The sequence below is a fragment of the Petromyzon marinus genome, chromosome 27 (genome assembly GCF_048934315.1).
Source record: "Petromyzon marinus isolate PM22_M1 ecotype Great Lakes invasive population chromosome 27, UKy_Petmar_22M1.pri1.0, whole genome shotgun sequence".
Classification (NCBI taxonomy): Eukaryota; Metazoa; Chordata; class Hyperoartia; order Petromyzontiformes; family Petromyzontidae; genus Petromyzon; species Petromyzon marinus.
Genome location: NC_133693.1, coordinates 9,731,801 through 9,746,332, shown reverse-complemented (window position 1 = coordinate 9,746,332; position 14,532 = coordinate 9,731,801).

The following is a 14,532-nucleotide window of genomic DNA, read 5'->3' as shown; positions in this document are numbered from 1 at the left end:
GCGCCCATTGGTTAGCACGGGGCGTGACGTCACGCCGGGTGGGGGTGGTGGGGAGGGATTGGGAGGGGGGGTTCAGGGGGGGGGGGGGTTCAGGAGGGGGTTCAGGGGGAGGGGTTCAGGAGGGGGTTCAGGGGAGGGATTGGGGGGGGTTCAGGGGGGTTCAGAGGGGGGGTTCAGGGGGGGGTTCAGGGGGGGTTCAGGGGGGGTTCAGGGAGGGGTTCAGGGAGGGTCGATTGCCCGCTCACGGCCAACACCGAGTGACGATGATCTTGGTTCTTTCGGTAAAAATTTTGATTAATTTTTTTTATTTAAAGCTTTCGTGACTGCAGGGATCCATATTCTTGGTTCTTTCGGTAAAGTCACGTAGAAGGGAAACAATAAAATAATAAAAATAAAAAACAAAATTCCCACGACATGTCGACTGCAACACAAGCAATCATCATCAGGTGTGAAAACCACAGCAAGAAATTTTGAAAAAAAAAGTCACGTAGAAGGGAATTAATAAAATAATAAAAATAAAATAGTAATAAAATAAAATTATCACGACGTTTCGGCTGCTTGTGTTGTGGCCGAAACGTCGTGATAATTTTATTTTATTATGTTTTATTTTTATTATTTTATTATTTCTCTTCTACGTGACTTTACCGAAAGAACCAAGAAGATGAATCCATGCAGTCACGAACGCTTTAAATCAAAATTTAACCGAGTGACGATTTTATCTGAACCGGTCCTGGGGGTCTCCCCTAGGTCGACTCAGCCTGGTGGGTGCACGTAAAAAACATCGCCACAGGTGAGAGACAAAGGCGGCCGGGCGTGGTGCTGGCCACCCACCCCCTCCGTGTGCCGTGCCGGCCTTCATAGGTGCTACTCGCTAACAGCACTTGCCCCAACAGTCTGTTGCAGGCTATACGGGGGATCTTTGTCTTTGGTAGGGGGAGTGGTGGGGGGGATGGAGAACTCCGATAATCCGCGATCCTGTTATCCGCGAGATTTGAACGACTCCTCTTTTATCAGCGAGACGATATCACTGTGTAACAAAAAAAATACGTATTTTTTTGTTTCATGGGGTAGCAAGTGTCGTTTTCTAATTGCTTATGCCTCAAACAGTACGAGCGTCCTGCATTGGATTTGTATCTGAAGATGTTGTCAGTCAATTAATGGTGAGTTGCGTTCATTAAAACCCACGTGGGAGGAATGCTGAGCACCCAGAGCGAAAGAGAAAAAAAACACGCCTCGCGCGAGGGGGGGGGGGGCAACGCCCTGTCCCCGTACAGATGGAGACCGATGGATATTGGTCCCATTGCCAGGGGCACGACGACCTGATGGACGCCCACGCGAAGCGAATCTCACAAACAACATCCGACCGATCCAACGGCCACCGCTGTCTCCGCATTTATTTGCTTATTGTGTTTAGTTCGTTGCCTTTCCCCCCGCACCTCCGATTAGCACGGTTGGCTGCGTACGGTGCGAAAGAAGTTCAACGTGCACAACAGACAAATGCTGGTAGAGGATAAGGACTGCGTCGAGATTCTCAAACCTCGGAAGGTAGTTCTCGAACGTCGGCGAACAATGCAGACGATGCTGTAATGTTGGTGAACATGAATTAAAATCGGTTATCGTTGTTTAATGAGTTAAGTTTCGCTACCCTTCGTGTTATATGCAGAACACGCAGGTGTGACAAATGAACTGTCCGCAGAGGAACTGGGCTAAATGATGAATGCCCATAATAAAGTGAGCTATTGCATACATTTTTAAACATTAACGCAGTGTCCTTATGAATGTCGTGCATACGGGAGTGGGGAAATTAAACTATCATTTGCCATAAGTGGCTATTGCATAATTCAAATAGTGCATAATTAAATGGCGACGCTAAGTGTGGCGTGTTTACAGCCGTTGGTGTTTAGACAAACTCATAACGCTGTGGTTTTTTTAATATACATTGCCAATAATGCAAACGTTTATGAATACCAATAATGTAATTTGTTTATCAACGAAAGCCTCACTGAGTCTCAAGACTGTTTTTTCCAGGAGGGTCTTGCAATGGGATGCTTGGGGAATGTCATTCTCGGGTGGGGTGGTTTAGGGGCTGTCCATAAATGACGTCACGCGATTTTGGACGATTTTTGACCCCCCCCCCACCACCTCATCCCACGGCGTCACAAAACAGTCAGACCCCCCCCCCTCATATATGACGTCACAAAGCTCTCCCCCCCCCTCAAAAAATAAAACATGCTTCAAATCTCTTTAAACTATTGTCATTGTAGTGCGTATTTAATGTGGCGCTGCACTCTGATGTTGTAGGAGAAAACATTTATTAAAAAGTATATTTAATTAAGTAGAACGTGTTGTCTATATTTATTTAAAGTTGCGCATTTTGATGTGACGTCACATTTCTTAAACCTCCCCCCCCCCTTCGTCACACATCGTCACAACTGTCTGACCCCCCCCCCCCCCCCACCTAGGTGCGTGACGTCATTTATGGACGGCCCCTTAGGGACCTGGGCACCCACGGAAAATGCACGCTCAAATGTCCGCACGGATGGTTTCATGAACTCACTTCTTGCGATGTCACCTCCTGGCCGCCTCGCATTGCATCCAAAGCGCTGGTTCGCAAGAGTGCATCGCCTCACCAACCTCAACTTTCTCCCCTGGCTCCCACCGAGGTTATATCCGCAGCGCGCACAATGGGTTTGGGATCCCGGTAAAAAAAAAGTAATCAATGCCGTGTAAAATCGCAAGAGCCTCAAGGTGGTTTCACAGTCAATGCGTCCCTTTGCTCAACACGAACAATGGTGCGATGCTTAATCTCTGTTGGTGGACCCGATTTTGTACAATGCGCACGTAATATTCTTCGCCTGTGCACGTGCAATTGGTGAATTGTGCCCAGCAAGGCCCCCCCCTCCTTGCGAAGCGGTGTTGGCGTGTTGGTTGGTCCTGCAACGACGCATCGATTCGCCAACTTTAAGGTCGACTCGTGCATTCTCGGATTTGCGCAGCATCAAATGGTGAGCGTTGTTTACAACGTGTATACAATGATAGACACGATACGCGTATGTTACACGTGCGCTAATTGAGTGAACAAAAACTGCAGAAACGAGACGCAAAAAAAAGAAACCCATCAACAATACAAACGAGACGGTCATGAAAATTAAATAAGCTTTTCTAATTCATCACGACGCTGAATTGTGACAATTCGGTGATGAATAGTCACGTGGCGAATATTTTTATATATATATTTTTAATGTGCTATGAAGAAGGGGCCATTGCACCGAAACGTCGTCCGATATTTTTACTGTGTTGTGAGTCGATACTGCGTCATGGTGCAGAGGTCATCATCACAGCTAATGTCGCCGATGTGACCGCAAGTCGCCGTCGCTTCCTTCTGCTCGATGCTTTCGTTGTCACGTCTGGTGATGAGACGAACGTGTATGTGTACACTAGTACGGTTTAACTTCTTTCGCGCCGTACGTAGCCGACCGTGCTGACCGGAGGTGCAGGGGGAAGGAACATTCGACTTACGAACTTTCAGAGATTCGAACAAGCCTGTCTGTATGTCCAGTTGCCTCTTCAGAGCGAGATTCGTAAGTTCAACCACCACGCAATAGATGGCGGGAGTGGCATCTACATCTACAGAACGTGAAGAACCAGTGGCATCTACATCTCTAGGAGAGTATACAACTCTTATAGCCATTCCCCGTGTTGAGTGTACACGCTGTACAACATGTTTGGATTAACACATGTTTGGAATCGAAAGGACTAAAGATGGACTTTCGAACAAATCGACTTACGAACATACCTCTGGAACCTAACTCGTTCGTAAGTAGAGGAGTCCCTGTATGCGCATTTACAAGTACCGTGCATCGGTGCAAAGTCAAAAATACAATTATAATTGTGGTCAAATGAGCAGAAGACTGTCATCACCTCCACTGGTATAGTCTGGAGCCAGTGGTATAAAAAAAATCCCATATTCCCTTGGGGGCCGTCCATAAATGACGTCACGCACCTGGGGGGTGGGGGTCAGACATTTGTGACGATGTGTGACGAAGGGGGGGGGGGGGATTGAGAAATGTGACGTCACATCAAAATGCGCAACTTTAAATAAATATAGACAACACGTTCTACTTAATTAAATAGACTTCTTCTTGGTTCTTTCGGTAAAGGCACGTAGAATGGAAATAAAATAATAAAGTCACGTAGAATGGAAATAAAATAATAAAATCATTTTATTTTATTTCCAATCTACGTGGTGACTTTACCGAAAGAACCAAGAAGATGAATCCCTGCAGTCACGAAAGCTTTAAATCGAAAATTAAATAGACTTTTTAATAAATGTTTTCTTCTACAACATCAGAGTGCAGCGCCACATTAAACACGCACTACAGTGACAATAGTTTAAAGCGATTTGAAGCATGTTTTATATATATTTTTTGGGGGGGGGGGGCAGAGCTTTGTGACGTCATATTTGAGGGGGGGTCTGACTTTTTGTGACGCCGTGTGACGAAGGGGGGAAGGGTAAAAAAATCGTCCAAAATCGCGTGACGTCATTTATGGACGGCCGCTTGCCAGAGACCACCGGCTAACCCAGCGCGTCGATGCATTTGTATTGTTTATAATGACGAATACACTTCTTATGAGGCACACTCTGTTTATTGTAATACTTCTCTTTACACAGTCCTTAACACACAGAGGGGTACACGGTCCCCTCGCCCGATACCCTAAGGAGGTACAGCCTCCTATCTTGGCGGGACTTACTCACACGTCCACCGCTATCCTAGAGTCCTCCGGCTGGGACCTAGGGGAGGCTATCTGACCCACCGCTGGCCCGGCGGGTCTTGACCACTGGATACGCCGAGCCTTAGCCCTCAGAAGGGCTGGAAGGCTGGGTCCAGAGTCTTAGCTATCTTCAGCCCGGACTTCGGTCTTCGTGTAGGGAGAGAACTCACCCTTCTTATACCCGTTTGTGGCCAGGTGTAACCAATCCCACATTCCCACGTGGAACTGTCTGATTGGTTCTTACCAAACTGTGGCTACGATCCACGTCACCTCGTCTGACCCCAACCGTTATTCACACAGAGGTAACGCTGCACTGCCCCTTTGATACCTAGTGGTAATGCAGGTTACCGAACAGTGAGTAAATTTTGATTTAAAGCTTTCGTGACTGCAGTAATTCATATTCTTATGCGAAACGAATTCTTTTCAAAACTAGCTTAGCTCTTATCTCAGAAAAAATCAGACTTATACGCACAGAACTAGATCAGTTAGACAAGACACTCTACAAATCACACTTATCATTGACGGCAATAATGTCCACATCGGATTGGGAACATGTAGACAATATGACTGCCTCTTCAGCTGCTACTATGTCGACCAAATGTAAGGAAAACCTGATTTCCAAATTTAACCTCCTCTTCAACAAAAGACCGGACCCACACACCAAAAAGTTAGACGTTAATAAAGTCGTAATTAATCGCAGTAACAGTTCTATTTCCGATGGTCTGAAATCCGTTTTAGCTAAAGGTCTAAACTTTGCAGTCACACCTAAACACATACCAGTTAATGATATAATTGCCCAAGTAGACGTTGCTCTCAGGGGCCTGGGTCACATCGCTGCAGACGTAGCAAGATCTGAAATCGCTGCAACCCTCAAAAACGCTAAGATGCCAGCTAGCAACCTCAGCAAAGATGAGCGTTTTGAATTATATAAATTAAAAAAGAGGAATGATATTGTAGTTCTCTCAGCTGACAAAGGCAATGCTACTGTCATCATGGATAAAATAGAATACAACAACAAAATTAAAGAATTACTCGACGATGGTAGTTATACAAAAATAAAAAGAGATCCCACCAACAGCCTCGTCACACAAACCAACAAAATAATTTCTGATTCAACCGCATTAATTGATCAATCTAAACAGTTTTCGTTGAAACCTTCTGCTGCCAGGCCACCAAGATTATACGGCTTACCAAAAATACATAAAGTTGATACACCTCTTCGTCCCATAGTCTCTACTATCAGCTCCCCCACCTACAAACTAGCTCGTTTTTTGTCTGAAATCCTGTGTCCTTTCACTGGAAAGACCACCTCTGCGGTACAAAATTCTACTCACCTGGTATCAACAATCAAGGGTATTTCCCTGTCCCCAGACGACCTGCTTGTCAGTTTTGATGTAGTTTCCTTATTCACCAAGGTTCCTGTACCTGACACCATTGCAATCATTGAAGACTTGGTTCATCAAGGACTAAACACTGAGGTACCCCCCCTGGTGAGACACTGTTTAACCAATACATACTTCACTTGGAATGGAACTTTATACAAACAAACTGAGGGCACCCCAATGGGCTCCCCCCTTTCTCCAGTTATAGCTAACATTTTCATGGAGAAATTTGAGACTGACGCCATCCAGACTGCCACTCTGCGCCCAACCTTATGGAAGAGGTACGTGGATGACACTTTTGTCATCTGGCCACATGGCCGGCCTGCTCTAGACCAATTCTTCGACCACATCAATTCCATACACCCAGCCATCAGATTTACCATGGAAGTCGAAATAGATGGCAAGATACCTTTTTTGGATGTCCTAATTAAAAAGAGACCTGATGGTTCAATGAGCCACTCTGTCTACAGGAAAGCTACCCATACGGATGCTTATCTGAAACCGGATTCCCACCACCATCCATCACAGAAGAATTCTCTCATCAAGACTCTGTATCATAGAGCCCAATGCATATCCGACCAGGAACACATAAGCAGTGAACTCAAGCACGTACACCAAGCTCTTAGGGCTAATGGTTACTCCGACTATACAATCCGCAAAGCTATCACTCAAACCATGAAGAAGAACCCTCTTGAGGAGCCTTTCAAAACCATCACTTTACCCTACATTGCTGGGATCACAAAAACGATCTCCAAAATCTTGAATAAACACAAGATCCAGGTCCGTTTCAACACATTACATAAAATCCGTGATCTGGTTCCGTCTGTAAAAGATGTGATTCCGGACATACAATACCCTGGTGTCTACAAACTAAGTTGCCTCTGTGGTAGTAGTTACATTGGAGAAACCAAACGCCATATCTCGGACCGCATTCGTGAACATAAAGCAGACCTTAAACATGGTAGGACCAACACCTCGGCCGTAGCAGATCATTGTTCTAATTCAGTAGGCTCACATGCCATTGACTTTTCCAAGACGGAGGTTCTTTGTAAGCCATCTGGCTTCCATGAGAGATTCGTTCATGAGGCTATCCACATATACAAGCACAGAGACAATTTCAACCGAGAAGATGGATTCTATCTTAGCAATCATTGGAAAGATTTGATAAATCATTTCAGTTCTTGATTGATTGTTCACGCTTACAGTGGCTTTCAGACAGCATACATAAAAACAAATTTCGTCTCCCCCCTCCTCGTTTCAAAAAATAGATGGACTAGTCCTGGGCAAACTGCCAATCGTTGCGCGTGACGCAAACGTTATTTTTTTATATATATATAAATAAATATGCCGTTTTCAAAATAAATTTATGCAAACCGACACACCTGATGATGACCGTTTGAGTTATGGTCGAAACGTCGTGAGAATTTTTTTTATTGTTTTATATATATTTTGTTATTTTGTTGTTTCTCTTCAACGTGACTTTACCGAAAAAACTAAGAATATGAACAGTGAGTAGTTAACACCTCTACACATTCATCAATTTCAACGACGTGCGCTGATATGCGTTCCTTTTTTTTAACGAGCACTGTCGGCAGAAAAGAATGAAGTTGCATCACGACTGGAGGAGGGCCACAGAGACCGGGGATTGTGAGGCCTCTGCGCGAACAAGTCATTGTTGACAGGGTTTATAGGGACAAATCACTGTACACGGTAGTCCAGATGTCTTGTGACCCCTAATTAATGGACCCCTAACATTTTTCTTCCTTTGCACGTTCGTTTTTTTTAAACAAACCTTTACTTTAAAAATATTACGTTTTAGAGAATTAAATTGGGGTCACAAGCCATCTGGATCACCCTTTAGATGCCATCTCCCTGTTCTCGCCTCGTCCTCCAGTACAGTACACCATTAAAAAAAATTGTATATATAAAATAAAGGACGCCCCTCACGTACCATGACCCTTAGCCATTCACGCGATTTCACGGGGCTTTATTTCAATTCGAGATTTCCGTGAGCACCAGCACGATCTCTCTGCGGCACAAGACTTAGCCCCGCTCATCCCCTAATGCTGGCCCTGAGAGAGCAATGGAGCGGCGTTTTCAATATCGCTCATGAGTGAGAATTGACTGTGAACACTACAAAGGACGTGGCAGGGTACAATTCTCTCGGTGTGCAATTTCAGCTGGAGGCAACCAAACGAACGGTGTACAAATCAGACGTGACACGTGTGAGAAGCGTTTTAGAAATTAAACGAACGAATCGATAATTATTGAATTGAATGGTAACCCCAAATTGCGACGAGGCATGGAATCAATGCGGAGATGGGGAGAGAGCATTCACCCACCTCGCCCGCGCCCAGTCCTTGAACCCGGCTCCCTGGATGCGAACCCAGAAGCGCAGGGGGGTCTGGATGGCTCCTACGATCCTGGCATGGGCGTTACGAACCCCCCTGAGCCAACCAGCAACCTCTTGAAAAATCACAATTTGCGGTACGACTCGATTGGCTTAACCAATGGTTTAACACGTAGGCTTTCGCGAAACAATGTGTCGTTAACCGACCACCGCCCGACACATTGACAAATGGTGCGAGTTTACTCCCCCCCCCAACACACCGGTGTGCTGAAGTAGTCAACTAATTGCCACGTTTTGTTTTACGTGACAAACCTTACCAATTGGCCGTGTCGGGTGGTGGTGGGTTAACGACACAATTATTTGAAAACACGATCGCACGCATTGTGGCCCACAATGCGTGCACGCTGAATCGCAGTTTCCCTGTTTAACCACAATGTTTAACTTGCAATCACTCAAAGGGGCACTTTATGCATTATTTATTCAGGAAGAGCACCCTCCGGTGATATTCAATATGCCATTCGTAATCGAGTGTCTGACCATAATTCTATCAACAACTTTGGTCAAATCTATCACAACATCTTGACCACACAGCTGCTCTTGTGCAGAGCATGTCCCTGTTTCAAGCTTTGGCCTGCGGGAGAAATGCAGCCCGTGGGGCGGCGTATTGAATGCGACCTGCAGTGTCACTCACTTGTATTATTAAATACAACGGTGCCGGCTTTACAATATACGCAATAAAGTGAAGTAAATTATGTCTCCACCCCCCCCCCCCCACACCAAATTGCTCCCCTTCTCCTCTCATCAGTCAGTCAAACTCTTTAAGAAAGTGTCCTGATTATTCACGTAAATACAAGAATTTTGAGTAAAAAAAAAGTCTACTCAGAACTATAATTCTCTCCATACCACCACTCTTGCCCCATCTTTATAAAGTCGTCCATTGGGAATAACTCCATGAGGCCAGGGGCGGCACGAGGCCAGCCGCCAGCGCCTGGCGCCCTTCGGCGAGCCGGCCAATCGGCGCCGCCACCCCAAAACCCCAAGGGCCCATCGAGGCTGAGGTTTATGGCAAAGTGGGAAACATTTTGCTGCTATTTTTCCCACTTAATGTTTTTTAAGCGTATTTTTTTTTAAACGGAGGCATAATTATTTGGTTTGTCCGTCCGTCCTTCTATCCAAGCAGTGTTTCTGAGATCAGATAAAACGACATTTTGAGAATTGATTTGTACACGACAGTGAGACGATATTTCAGTACGATTTACGGTATTTATTTTTTTGCAGTAAATGAAATGTTTAACATTAATACATTCTCAGAAATGTTGAGAAATTAATTATAATTCACATTCCCTCTATACGCGCACGGGAATTTAAATAATGACGTCCCCGTTGTTTAATTTTTATTTTTTGTCTTTTTTTTCATCGAATTTGCCACCCCACTGAACTTGGCGCCCTAGGCGCGGTGCATTTCCTTTGTATACATTTCATAGTAACTAAAATAATGTATAACCTACAGCGTGTTTTTCGACGCAATGTGAATGAATGGCGCAATTAAAATTAACTTTGCTATTAATCCACAGCTGGGTGAGAGCATGGTTGGTTGAGATATCATTTCCCACTCACTGATGCCAGCCTTAACCGGGAATTGACCTGAGAAGACGCTAGGTTCGTTGGATTGTGAGCCACTGCGTCACGCATGAGATGAACATGACACGCGCACTAAAAATAGCCAAGTTGGACAAGAGACGGTGTACTGCAACAAACACCAAGATGTATAAAACGGTAGGCCCTGTGAAGATGTCACGTAAAAGGCAGCATTGGCTCGAGCAGGCCTGACTGGTGATGAGACTATTGAGTATGGAAATCGGTCAACAGTTTGCCCGTCTTGAATCAACGCTGCTGAAATTATGCGCTGGGGAAAATGTTCCGCTCCAAATCGCGCGTGGGTGTGCTGACACCCGCGCTCACTGCTACCGGTGTTTGAGCGCCATCTAGTGACGAGTGCTATCGGTTAGTTTTCATCTCTTGCGGTGGAAATTCCACGTTCCTGTGGCGGGGGCCAGTCCGCACATAGGTTTGAGCACTGTTGATGTCCCACAAAGCGACACTGTTTTGTTCTCTCCACATTGAAAGGGCGAGGAGCAAGAGAAGCATGAATTGCATTCAGTAACAACGGGAGAGGCCGCGACACCTTGATTTAGAGACCAAATATTAAATCAGAAACGTCATTGACCGCCGACAAACGTTCGCGAGCTTTGACGGGACCCATCTTCGCTCAAGGATCAAAAGGATGTCGGCCCATAGATGAGACTAGCAACGGAATGGGAGCCAAAGGAGGAACAGCAGTGACGGATCCGCACCCCGCTCCGTATTGATGTTGTTACTGTATGTTGAAAAACGCGCTGCGTGTTTTTATTATTATTTCTAAGTACCTAGATACGCCTCTCAGATAGGGTATCGACATCTCCTCCGTAAACTGAGCCTAAAATGAACACCTCGTGCGGTTAGTAGCGGGGAGACAAACGCTTCGAAGCTGGTGGTGCGTGATGCTGGCCACACCAGAATATGCCACGATTGCGAGGAGATGTAACCTCCCTCGCCCGGTACGCAAGAGGTTCGTGGGCTCGATCCCGGATCCTGACGACGCCTGCTGATATTGATTTGGAGTGCGCGTGTTCTTTCTCCCCCGTGGTGGTCGCGTGCATCGTTCTCCGGCTTCCTTCGGCTATGCCCCCCCCCCCTCTCTACACTGACAAACGTGCGCTCAGATGATTTGGCCGCTACTTGTGATGATGATGATGATGATCTCAGCCACTTCGATGATGAGCTATCAAGTGTGGCCAAGGTCACCTCTGAAAAACAAAAGGGCTCATAGCTGCAATGGGCTTTACCTGGGTCGGATGAACTTTTGCATGTCTATAACTATTATAGGATGAGTCCTGACACACGTTGTACCGCGAAATATCAAATGTACACGAGATTAATCTCAAGCTTAAGATGTCAAAATGCGCTCGTATCTTCTTGTTTTGACGTGCTATGCAGAAGTGCCATTGTCCAAAAGCGTCGCATATTATACATATTTTCCATTTTAAAGCCACACGCACGCTCGCGCAGTGATATTGACGAATGCGTGGGGCTGTCAATCAGTGCTTTGCGCACCACTGCCAATGCAGTGGCATCGCCCAATAAACACGCACAGTATACATCCGCTTGGTCTAAGCCGCGCTTGCCCCAGAACTGCACGGGGTGAATGTGGGTTCTGATTTGCCGCAAGGCGGCGCTCCAGAATCAATTGACCTGCAAAGCACTGCCACGGACTGTCACCTCCATCAGACCTCACAAAGATAGCGCTTGGATGGGTGACTACCACTACCACCACCGCCAAGCATAACAGATGCTATAGGCTGCTGCGGGGCTGCGTTGTTAATATTTGCGTTGTGAGCAAATATTAACGTTGAACTTATGTCGCACCGTGCGTAGCCAACCGTACTAGAGAGGGCAGTCTAGCAAACCCCATCGGTGAACTAAAATTTGTCAACTCGATAATACTACAGGTGTTACCGATGCATCGACTCATCAATGAACACTTATGTTTTAGTCCACGATACGAAGATTAAAGTAAGCGTGTAAGAAACAGTTTTTTTTTATAAATGTGTATCATGTTATACATAATGGGTTCATGTCATCCCTGCAGCCACTATAGGCTGCAACGTTCACTCGCATGCTAAGGAAATTATTATTATTAAATAGAATGTTTAATTGTGACAACGTTCGGTGTTCACTTTTACTCCTCTATTGTTATAATAATAATTTTATATATTCTTTGGTTCTTTCTATAAGTTTATGCCTGACAAATATTGCACTCGGAAATATTATCAAATTGACACGAGATTAATCTCAAGCTTAAGATGTCAACACTTCTCAAATTGTTTTTATTCAAAGTTCACTCAGAAAAGACTCACTGAATCTCAAGATTCTTTGAGATTCACTGAATTTTTAAGATTCTTTGAGATTCAGTGAATCTCAAGATTTTTCCCAGTAGGGGGAACTAATCGCGGCCTATATTCCAATGAAATAATATGCGGGTATATTTTTTCCAAATGTAGCCAATTTTGACCATGTATGTATGTTAAACTTCTTTCGCACCAAACGTAGCCAACCGGCACACAATGGCCTCCTCTTGCGACTGACGCCGCAGGATCTTTTAACGTCCACCGTGAAACAAACGGCGCGTAGTATCAGTGTGGTTAACGCAGCGGTAGTGTTAATCGTTCACTGTGATCTTTGGCTAATTAAATTCGGGAGTGATTTGCATGTCGGTCACAGGGGGTGGCCAACCTAGAAGAAACCAAGAGCACAACAGTCCCCGTGAGTTCTGCAAAGAGCCAAGTATATATATATAAGCGTATATTGTGATAGTTTTCGGCACAGCGTGGGAGATATTCATTATTGTGATAGTACGTTCTACCTTATGCCCCTTCGACGGAACCGCACGGGGTGGATTAAAGAGCTGCACGCGGCTCGGGGAGACACCAATTGACCGCCGCTGATGTGGGAGGAACCTGGAGTATCCAGGGAAAACTCAATACTACTTATAGGGCCATAACAATCCCGAGATCCACACGCATGAGTACGTGAACCCCCTTTGCTATGCCGTCATCTCCTGGCCACCTCGCGGCGCATTTGGTTTAGGAGTTTCACAAATCGGTGTGATCCACCGAGCCTCGTCTCCAAAGCGTTGGTTCAATCAAGGCGCACCACCGCGACTGACCGCGTCAGCTGTCGAAGGGATGGGCCCTCTATGGTCACGGCTATTTAAAACCTAAAAACTAAAGGTTTTTATTTTATTTTAGCAGGTAAGGCCCACTGAGCTGTATGGCTCTTTTTCAAAAGCGACGTGGATATCATAAATGATGTCCCAACGAAGTGGGTTATCACGTGGACATTTATAGCAGCCATATACTCTAAACTAATTATTCTGAATGTGAGGGGCAAAACCGGAGGACCCGGAGAAAAAAATCCACGCGACCATGGGGAGAGAGAGAGAGACACGCAAACACCAAATATACAGCAGGCATCAGGGTTGGGATCGAACCCACGACCTCCTGTATTCCAGGCGAGGTAGCTAACATCTCCTAGCCACCGTGGCGCCATGTTAACAACACCTCGCATCTCTGCATGACCCACCAACCCAACCTCCACGTCACTCCACTCGCATGACTCCCACTGCATCTGGATGCCGTCGTCCCGTCCGCTGTTGAGAACTCAACGCAGGGCGTTGGTCACAGTCTTGGCATTTTGTGAGCCCCTCTCCCTCCTCCTCCCCCCCAAAGAGATTGCTTTTTCAGTTTTAAACAGATAAGTATGTTACACTCGGGTGCGAAATTGGAAGTGAATTGGGACAGTGATGTGTGTGTGTGTGGCTGGGGCATGTTTGTTCTCAGTGGTGCAGGACACACTGAGGCCATTGAGGACATTCTCTACGAGGCAGGCGAAACGTGACTGCCCGTGAGCGCAAACACAGCTTGCGTGCCAATCATCGCTGGCACTTCCATCTATTTATTGCGGGTTGTGGCTGTGGAGGGCCTTGTGTGTGTGTGTGGTGAGTGAACGAAGCCGAGCGGCTCCATAAACGATCGCGTCCATGTCCGTTAACCCGTTCAGATTCATCGCAATTCTTTTGTCTTTGTCCCGCTCTCCTCCTTCACAGGAGGGAAGCAGAGGTGAATTTAGCAAACCTCCCAGGAGAATCGTCGTGGGGCGCTAACCTCACTTCTCGTAATTTCGGGCTTTGCTGGCTTTTGTAAAGTACGTTTTGATAAATGCAACACCAGAGCCTTTTTGGGTTTTAACGCTGAACGTACGGATAGCAAAATGTCCCAAAAAGCTAAGCAGTCAGCAATAGAACCGCACCATCAGCGTTGTACTATTTTATTTCTTTCCAGCTAAGGCTCACTGAGCGACATGGCCACAAATGATAGTTCAACGAAGTGGCTTATCGTCATGTGGTCATTTATAGGGGTAAAATACTCT